We start from the raw sequence: 9,627 nt of genomic DNA on the forward strand, positions 1-9,627 counted from the left end.
ATCTGACCAAGACGCAGGAGTCTCCTGAAGGTGGTGACATTTGAGCTGAAGGGTGATGAGGTCATTCTTTCAGCCCCAGGAAGAAGCTTGTAGACCACATGAACCATTTCCAGTTAGCAGTGTGTGTGTGTGTGTGTGTGTGTGTGTGTGTGTGCCCACGCACATGTGTGCATGCAAGTGTATATGTCCATCCATGTGTCCTGGTGCATATGTGGAAGGCTTTGCAAGGACCCACTCAGTGTGTGTGTGTGTGTGTGTGTGTGTGTGTGTGCGCGCGCGCACGCGCGCGCGTGTGGGTGTGTTTCTCCATCCATGTATCCTGGTGTATATGTGGAAGGCTTTTGCAAGGACCCGCTCATGGAAACCCCCAGATGATCTTCTGGAGATGTCATAAATACTGTTAGCCCCATGAGAAAGTCACCATGGCTGCGATACCAGATCCGTTCTGCCTGCCCACTCCTTTGCCTTGAAGCGTCTGAAGTAGGTGCAGATGCGGATGGTTTTAGGGGGTACCCAGCCATGTTGAGTAACTGCTAGTTTATTTCTGGGTTTAAGGAGTTGTTAGCGTGGAAAGTGATGGGTTCTGCTAAAGCCCCTTCCACTCCTTCCCACCACAGCCCTTCACACATTCCCGCTGTTGTCTGGGTTACCAACAATGTCAGTCAGCCAATCAACAAACATTGGTGAGAATTTGTATGTCTTGGTCTGACTCAGGGATGAGCGGCTGGAGGGACCCTTATTTCCATTTTACTTTGTTTTACTGAACACCTATGCTAGCCTGGCCCTGGGCTAGGGCCTGGGGTGGAAGACAGAACAAATCTCAGCTCTGGTATCAAGAAGATTACTAGAAGGTGAACAGGAATCATGCTTTCTATGTGTTAAGAATATTCCATTATTCAAGGATAAAAGAGCCCGGTGTGGGTGCTCATATCTGTGAGACCAAGCCAGGAGACCAGAGATCCAGGCCCTAGGGTGAACCCACTGCTATCGCTTGACTAAGTGGACATAGTACCAAGCTGGCCTCTGAATTCACATCTCCCTACAGCTCATCAGCGAAGCTTCTTTGTGTAACAGTGGACCCTGGTGAATGCAAAAATTCACAGTTGATCAGCATGCAGAAAAGGTTAGTGGAGTGTTCAGCCAAAAATGGGACATCTACGTTTGCCCCACCACCTCCTCCTCAAGCTCAGGGACCATTGAGGGTAAGGAGGAGGAGGAGAAAATCGTAACAACCAGAGGCTGAGGAAAACCGGTTGAATCATGTCTTTCGGGCATGGCAAGACTGCCACTCTCGTGAGTTCAGAGTAGCTGCAGTTGCCTGCATGAGACAGCACAGGCCACTCCAGTCAGCAATCCAGCACGGAGTGGGAAGGGGTTTATGAGTCCCCACCCCTGGTGGAGGAGCCACTGCCAGCATCTGAGGGAGGGAGGGTTAGTTTTCTTTAAGGGCGCGGCCCATGACAAGTCAAGGAGGATGGTCCCACGCCCACCAGTGTTTGGGCAGACCAAAGTGGACTCCATGGGCTATAAAGGAGAGAAAGAGAGAGAGAACATGAAGTTGGGTAGAGGTGAGGGTGAGAGGTATAGATCTGAGAGGAGTTAGGGGAAGGAGTTGGGGTGAATATGATAAAATGGTAGTGTAAGTATGCATACGTGATTTCCTCAAAAAATAATATAAATGTTCTATTTTTTTTTTAAAAGAAGAGCTATAGATCAGCCTAGGTCACACAATGAGATCTTGTTTTAAGCAAAGAAGCAAAAAATAATAATTGATAAAAGAGGGATGTGCAATTGGAGGAAATATTTTGTCCTGTTTTCAAAGCCTCAGAGGGAGAAATGATGGAGGCTGGGCCTGAAAAGATGTTTTGGTTGCTGGGGGCAGGGAGCGTGGATGGTGGCACTCCTAGCTGTTGATGGTATTGTCCTGGAGTTTTATACAGTGATGGAAAGGTCATGGCAAATATACTAAAGCTGGCTGGACTGCATGTGTGTGCACGCACGTGCATGCACGCATGCATGTGTGTGCGAGTGTGCGTGTGAGTTCATGTGTATGTATGTGCATTCATTCGTGCATGTGTGTGCGTGCATGTGTGTGTGTGTGTGTACCTGCAGCATGTGCATACGGAAACCTAAGGTCAATGTTGAGCATCTTCATCATCCCTCTCCACTGTATATTTTGAGACAGATTCTGACTGAATCTGGAGATCCCCAAGTCTGCTAAACTGACGGACCAGCAAACACCAGGGAGCTTCCTGCCTCTGCCTCCCAAGAGCTGGATTGACAAGTGCCCGCCTCTGGATCTGGGTGTTTTGCATGGGTGCTGGGGACAGGTCTCAGGTCTGCAGCCTGTTCTAGCCAGTACTTACACTGACTAAGCCACGTCCCCAGCTCTGGAGTGTATGTTTTTAAATTAAAATGGTACATTTTCTGCTACTTGCATTAGGTCTTAATGACTGATAACTTCCTGCCTCCCTGGATTCCATCCTGTGGTGGCAAGGTTGTTTGTTTGTTTGGTTGCCAATGTAACACAAACTAGGTCTACCTTGTAAGAGGGAGTCTCAACTAAGGAATCACCTCCATCAAACTGTCCTGCATGTTTGTGCAACATTTTCTTGATTAATGATGGATGTCGGAGGGCCCAGCCTTCTGCGGGTGGTACCAGCCCAGGGCAGGTGGTCCTAGGTTGCAAAAGAACGCAAGCTAAACAAGCCACAAGGAGCAAACCAATAAATGTGTTCCCCCATGGCTTCTGCTCCAGTTCTTTCCTCCAGGTTCCTGTTCTGAGCTCCTGTCCTGGCTTCCCTGGTGATAAACATTGATATGGAAGTTTAAGTCAAATAACCTTTTTCTCTCCAAGTCACTTTTGGCCAGAGTTTTATCACAGCGAACTAACACAGATTCCTGGTATCCCATAAACCCACAAGGTGGCATATGTCCATACTCCCAGCACTCAGGAGGCGAAGACACCAGAAGAGAAGTTCAAGATTATCCTTGGTCACATAGGGAGCTTGAGGCATCTATGGTCAAAAGAAAGAAAGAAAGAGACAGAGAGAGGGAGGGAGGGAGGGAGGGAGGAAGGGAGGGAGAGAGGGAGGGAGAAAAGAAAGGAAGGAAGGAAGGAAGGAAGGAAGGAAGGAAGGAAGGAAGGAAGGAAGGAAGGAAGGAAGGGCCAGTCTCTGTTTCAATTGGCAGTCTTGTAGTTGCAAAGAACAGAACTACTTTGTGTGTGCACATGTGTGAATGTGTGTGTACATGTGTGGCTATATGCTGGTATTCAAGTGTGTACACATGTTGGAGAACAGAGATCAATATTAAGTGTCCTCCTCAATCACTCACCACTTTATTTTTTGGCAGCGTCTCTCACTGAACCTAGAGCTCACCCATTTGGCTAGGCTGACCAGCCAGCGAGCTCCAGGGATCTGGGTGTCTCTGCCTCCCACTCCCACCCCCACGCTGAGCTGTCAAGCATGTGCTGCCATACCTGGATTACATGGTGCTGGGAATCATGCAGGCCTCACACTTGCCAAGCAAGCTCCGACCCGCCTAGCCACTTCCTCAAGCCCAGAACTGGCTTCTCAAGTTGAGTTGTGATGTGCACCTGCAATCCCAGAACGTGGGAGGCAGAAGCAAGAAGCTATTTCCAGCACAACCCGGGCTCCAGAGGAAGACTTTGAACCTATCAGAGGGATAAAATAAAGGGCATTTACTGACCTCATGTTTTAAAAGTTTGAGGCTGTGGTTTCACGCGTGGGTGGGCCAAAGGGATGAAGTAATTCCTTCAGAGTGGAAGGCATGGGGTTGGGGATGTGCTTCATCTGCACAGGCAGTGAGGCCTCCATGGGGACAGAAAGTGGCGGTGGTGGTGGTGGTTGGGTAATCATAAGACTAAGCTTGTCACTGCTAGTCCGTGGAGCCCAAAGAAAGCCCCTAGCAAGTCCAGTACTAGTTCTGGGAAAGCTCTCAGTGGTCAGCTTCACTCACCTCACGTGACTCCCTGTGCTGCCCACTGTACTGGGTGATGAAGGGGTTCTCTGATTGGCTGAGCATGAGTCACAAGCTGTGCTGGAGCGCGGAGGGTGAGATTGGGTTCACAGGAGCCTTGGGAAGTGGGAGTCACAAGCTGATCCCCACTCTGTCATCAAGAGAACAGACTTTGGCCTGATACCATAGAGTCCCCTGAAGCAGGAGGGCTCTGGAGAAGGGGGAAGGCTGGGCAGAGGGAGGGGCATCAAGGAGGCCGAGAGTCTGAAACTGCAGAATGTGGCAAGGTCCCAGTAGCTGAAGGTCTAAGGAGTTAACAGGTCGTGGGATGGGAAGTGGTGAGCAGTGAGGGAGAGGGAGGTGTGGGTGTGGGGAGACCTGGCTGTGGATTGCTTCCTGTGTGCACAGCCACACACTGTGTCGGCGTGATCTCTGTGTGTGTGGGTCCTTGTGCATACTCACATGTGTGGGTGTGAAGGCCAGAGATCGAGACTGAGTGTTTTGCAATGGCCCTGCACCAGGCGTTTTGAGACGGGGTCTCTCACTGGACCTGGAGCTCACCAATTCTCCTAAACCGGCTACCAGCAGCTTTAGGAGCTTCCCACTGCTGCTTCCCTCATTCTGGAGTCGCAGGTGCTTGGCGCCCTTTGGCTTTTGGCATGGGTCTGAACTCAGGTTCTCTGGCTTGTTGAGCTAACACTTCTCCCACTGGCTTGCCTCCCAAACCCCAGTGACACTTTTCCTGTTATTAGTCTCTAGGTTTTTTTTTTCCAAATGTTTTATTTTAACTTTATTTTCGAAAGAAACCTCGTCTCCTCAAGATGGAAAGCGGCCTTTACCATAAGCAGGAGGGAAGTGTAGACACCGAAAGAGAAACCCACACTCACTGCTGTGGTTGCTGTACGGCCCTGGTGGGCCATCAGCAGAGAAGGAGAACTGAGAGAGGGCTCAGGAGAGAAGGCCAGGGTGCCACACTCATGTGGCACCAGGGAACAGCCACCAGACATCTTGGGTCAAGAGAGTTTGGATGAGCAACTACGATGTCAGGCTCCATGCTTCTGAATTCAGGATGCAGCAGTGTGGCTGAAGTCAAAGGCCCCAGCAATGCAGCCCACCTGAGAGGAGGGGGTTAGAAGACCCACTGTAAGAGGCAGGGGGTTCCATAACATGTGGTTGTACATGTGACATGAGACAATGACACGGCTGAACACTAGCTGTGCAAATGCCCAACAGCTCCTGCGGGTGGCTCTGGAACAGACTGGCGCTTAAGAGAGACAACGGAGGACATCACCAGCTCCCTTGTTCTCTTCCAAGTCACAGATGCCCTGCTGGTAGCAATGTCTCTGCCAGACCAGACTCGGAAAAGATTGTAATTAACTTAGTGGGGGAGGAGAGGGCAGAAGAGAAGGGAGAGAGAAAGAGGATGAAGGGAGTAAAAGAAGAAAGAGAAAGAAGAACGAAAAGAAAAGGAGGAGTAGGAGGAATAGGAGGAGGCATGGGGAGGCCAAAGGGACATCAGCCCCCCCCCCCCCAGTGACTGAATGAAGGAAGGATGCCCCTGGCTTGGCATTGCAATTTTTATTCTGACTGTAACATTCGTTGCCTCCCTGACAGTAAAAACATGCTCACGGGGTCCAGGAACTAGGGCATGCCTGTCTTCAGAGCATTCCCTCTTCTGCCTGCAACAACATTTAAGACCGCTTACCCATTGCAAAAGAAGCTTTGGTTTAAACAAAAGCACACAGCTTAAGAACGGAGAGGCCGGTTTGGATCCAATGAAGCGTTCGACCTTTCCTTCTCCACTGTGCGGCATTTGCCCGCTATCTTCCGTCTCTACGCTGTCTCCTCGTGATCACAACATGCCTGGCAAAGCACCATACATCACAGACAGAGTGGAAGAAAAGTGGCCAAGGACCTTCTTGGGATGCTTAAGGAGAACTGTCAGTGTGGCCTGTGGTCCCACGATAGCAAAGGAAAACGGTGCGGAATGACCTGAGCTGAGAGGCCCAGCTGGAGATCAAGGCAGGACCACACCAAGGTGGACCACACAATACACAGAAGTAAATAAGAGGACAAAGGGGGACAGGCTCCAGAGACAGTGTGCTATACAGCTGTGTGCCGTCCAGGTCACACATTAATAACACCAGGGAGGGGCATTCTATGAGGGACTTGATCTGGGTCTGTCTGGCAGGAGCTGGGATGAAGGAACTGGATCTTTGAGAAGTTGGTGCCCTGCAGGGTCAGAAGCATGTGGGGTGCCTCAGCAGTGGAGAACTTGCTGCTGTGGGCCTCTGCCTTCACCATCCCCAGCACTGCAAAGGAAAAAGTGAAGAGTCACAGCACATACCCTGTGGACACTCAGACACACTCAGCTTAGCCAGCGCTTTTAAAGCTTTAACGCGCAAGAACTATTCCGAGGGCGCACTGAAGTGATGTATTTAGTTGGCCTCATGAGACAGGTATCATTTACAGATGAGGATGAGAGCTTAGAGAGGTGGCAGACTGTCCTGGCGCCACACAGCTGGGTGTAGGATACCCCGAATGCTTGTGCTGTTCCCCAGTGCAGGAGAATTTGTGGGAGAAAAGCAGAAAATGATGCTGACCCCAGGTAAGTGGGGTTGCAACTCCTTGGGCTGCACTTGGGGAGCCCCGGGCACGCAGGCCAGTACTGGGCCAATGTGGGCCACCAGGGGGCAGCAGGGACCAGGGCACGGCCCTTCCCTTCGTCTTTCCACCTTGAGCCCTCTTGGCACAGTAGCCACTGGGTGTCACTTGCTCCTCCCTCCCCATCTCCCCCCCTCCCCGCGTTTCACTCCAGAGTGGGGACCACCGTGCCTAGGGTTCCACGAACAAGAACGTCGCCTGAGCCCACGTGTGACGTCACGGCAAGTCCGAGACGTCACAGGCGCTGCGAACCCACAGAAGGCAGCACGCCCGTCGTAGAGCAGAAATTTGTCTTAATTTAGGGCGGGTTTTTTCTTTTCTTTTCAGTTTTTATTTAATGATCTTCGTGGGAAATCCATGTCAGAAAGGTTGAACAGGGCACGCGCGCTCCGCAGACGCCCACAAGGGTGGAACCAGAATGAGCCCAAAGCAGCGTTTTCTTTCCCAAAGCTAAAGCAGATGCGTTCATTGTGGCAGCGGCGGCTGCTGGGAAAATCCCAGCCTTCGGCACTGGGCTGACTGCGCCCACCGCCTGCAGGCACTCCCACCCTAGATGTCATACCAGTCCTCAGGTCTTTTCTTCTTCTGTCTCTTTCCGTATCCCCTCTAGTTGGAAGCCGTTGGCAAAAGCATACAGAAACAAAACTTAGAAGCTAATAAATAACAGTTCATATATATATATGTGTGTGTGTATGTGTATATATATATATATTTGATTTTTATTGATTTCTACATTTTTCTCTGCTCCTCTCCCTGCCACTCCCCTCCCCTTTAACCCTCTCCCAAGGTCCCCATGCTCCCAGTTTACTCAAGAGATTTTGTCTTTTTCTACTTTCCACAACTGTTCACTTTAAGTGAAAACTTCAGCTCCTCAGTTGAACCAGCCACATTTCAAGGCACCCGACTAAGCGACGGGAAGCATTTCCTGTGTGGTTTGAATGTGGTGTGTCCCCCTGGGAAAGTTGGCTGGAGTTGAATGCCTTTGGAGACAGATTAAGAGGAGGAAATTACTCACTGCGGTATTTAGAGGAGTGTTTGGTAGGCGATCAGGGTTAGGTAAACTCATTAGAGTAGGCCCTGGCTGAATCACAAACTGCTGTACACAGAAAGCAGACACATGCTCACATCACACACGCACACGCACACGCACACACACACTTCTGTGCTCTCCTATGGGATGCTCTGAATCACCTGAGGCCTTCATCATCAAAGGAGAGCGTTTCTAGATTCCACTCTTGACTTCAGAACTGTGAACTGAAAATAAGCCTCTTTTCTTACAAGTCACTGGTGTGTGGTATCGAGTGAGAGTACAGAAGCGGCAGCCTCAGTTTTCACCTCCGCACACAGGTCTGTGGGGGTGCAGCTGCTGGACACAGTCACTTGTTTACAAAGTCCCTTCTTCAGATGGAGTTTGAGTCCAAGTCCCACTATTATGGATGTAAAATGTTCTCCCACAGACTTGTGTGTTTGAACACTTGGTCCCCAGCTGGTGGCGCCCTCTTGATGCTGGGGCCTTTCTAGGAGAAAGGGGCCACCGGTGAGCCTCAAAGGTGACAACCACCTCCAGTTCCTGCCATTGAGGTGTGTACAAGCCCCACTGCAGACAGAGCCCCTGTGGCCACCATGCCTTCCCGTGGACTGAACACCCTGAACCGTACACCAAAACAGGCCTCTCTTTCTGTAGACTGCGTCTCTGGGGCTCGTCAGTCGAGAAATGTAACTAGCACGAACATTTCTCTGTGTATCCTGATCCTCTTGCTGAAAGTTTGAAGTAAAATTCTGATTTGCGCTCATGGTCTGAGAAAATTTAACAATTGTCCATCAGGGAGAAGCTGCCTGATAAATGATTGGATAACACTATGAAGAACCAGGCCTAGCGACGGTTGGAACTCACAGTAGGTAGGTCTTAGCTAGCTGGGTATGGGAACCAGGAGGGCACAGGCTGGCACCCTGTTAAATGACTGCAGGCAGGAGGCAGTGAATCCAATGCCTAAAGCCCATACCTTCTACTCTGGCACCTAGGTTATCAGTGGGCACCCAAGAGACGAGAAGAGGGTGTTAGTGGAGTCCGCACTGCCACATAGGTCTTAGCAGCTTCCTGGATCTGCAAACGAGGAGCGCCACCCAGGCAGTATATGGGGAAGAGGGACAGAGTGGCCTACCCTGGGCTAACTCAGAGACCAGAGCTTGAAGGTCAAGTGCCAGACCAAGAGGCTGTTTTGAGATATGGACTCATTACAAAGCCTGGACTAGCCTCAAACTCTCTGGCTCCCAACTGCTGGGATTAAAACATTCACGCATCAGGCCCAGACGGAGTTTTTAAGAGGTACTTTACAGAGGAAGTTCCAAGGGTGGGCTGGTAACAATTCCCTGGGACAGTCAGTTTATTCCTGTGGGAGTCATTTCCCTCCAGGATGCAAATAAGAACCTGACTTCTGCTTCTGCCAAGTGGGAGGGACCCCACAGGAGGTATACCTTGGGAGGCTCCATTTCCTCTCAACTCCTGCCTAGGGGTGTGGTAAGATCACTCTGGGGAGCCGTGTCATGGCGCACACCTGTAATCCCAGCCCTCAGGAGAATGAGTGATGTGTCAGAGGCTAGTCTGAGCCCCCCTCCCTCCCCGTGAGACCTTTAAAAACATTGTGCTGAGATGTGAAAGACTGAGGTTGGCTTCTCCTGGACCACCTCTCAGCAGGCAGAACTAGGTACACTCAGTATCCAAGGGCACACGGGCCCCCATCATGCCAGGAACCTGATCTCTGCTGCTGTGACCACACCAGATCCTTGTGCCTCAAACTTTGGACATAAGCTGCCTGCTGTCCAGCATGTTGAGGTCTTCCTGGATTTTTGCAGATGCCATGGGCTCATCTCAAACACGGGCTTTTCAGGGCTTCCCTCACTGACCTACCTGTCTGGTCTTTTCTTCCGAGCACCATGTTCAAAATACAGACTATAAAGTTTGCCCACTGGCCTGCAGATTTC

This window comes from Myodes glareolus, chromosome 7, assembly GCF_982192425.1.
Source record: "Myodes glareolus chromosome 7, mMyoGla1.1, whole genome shotgun sequence".
In the NCBI taxonomy this organism is placed as follows: domain Eukaryota; kingdom Metazoa; phylum Chordata; class Mammalia; order Rodentia; family Cricetidae; genus Myodes; species Myodes glareolus.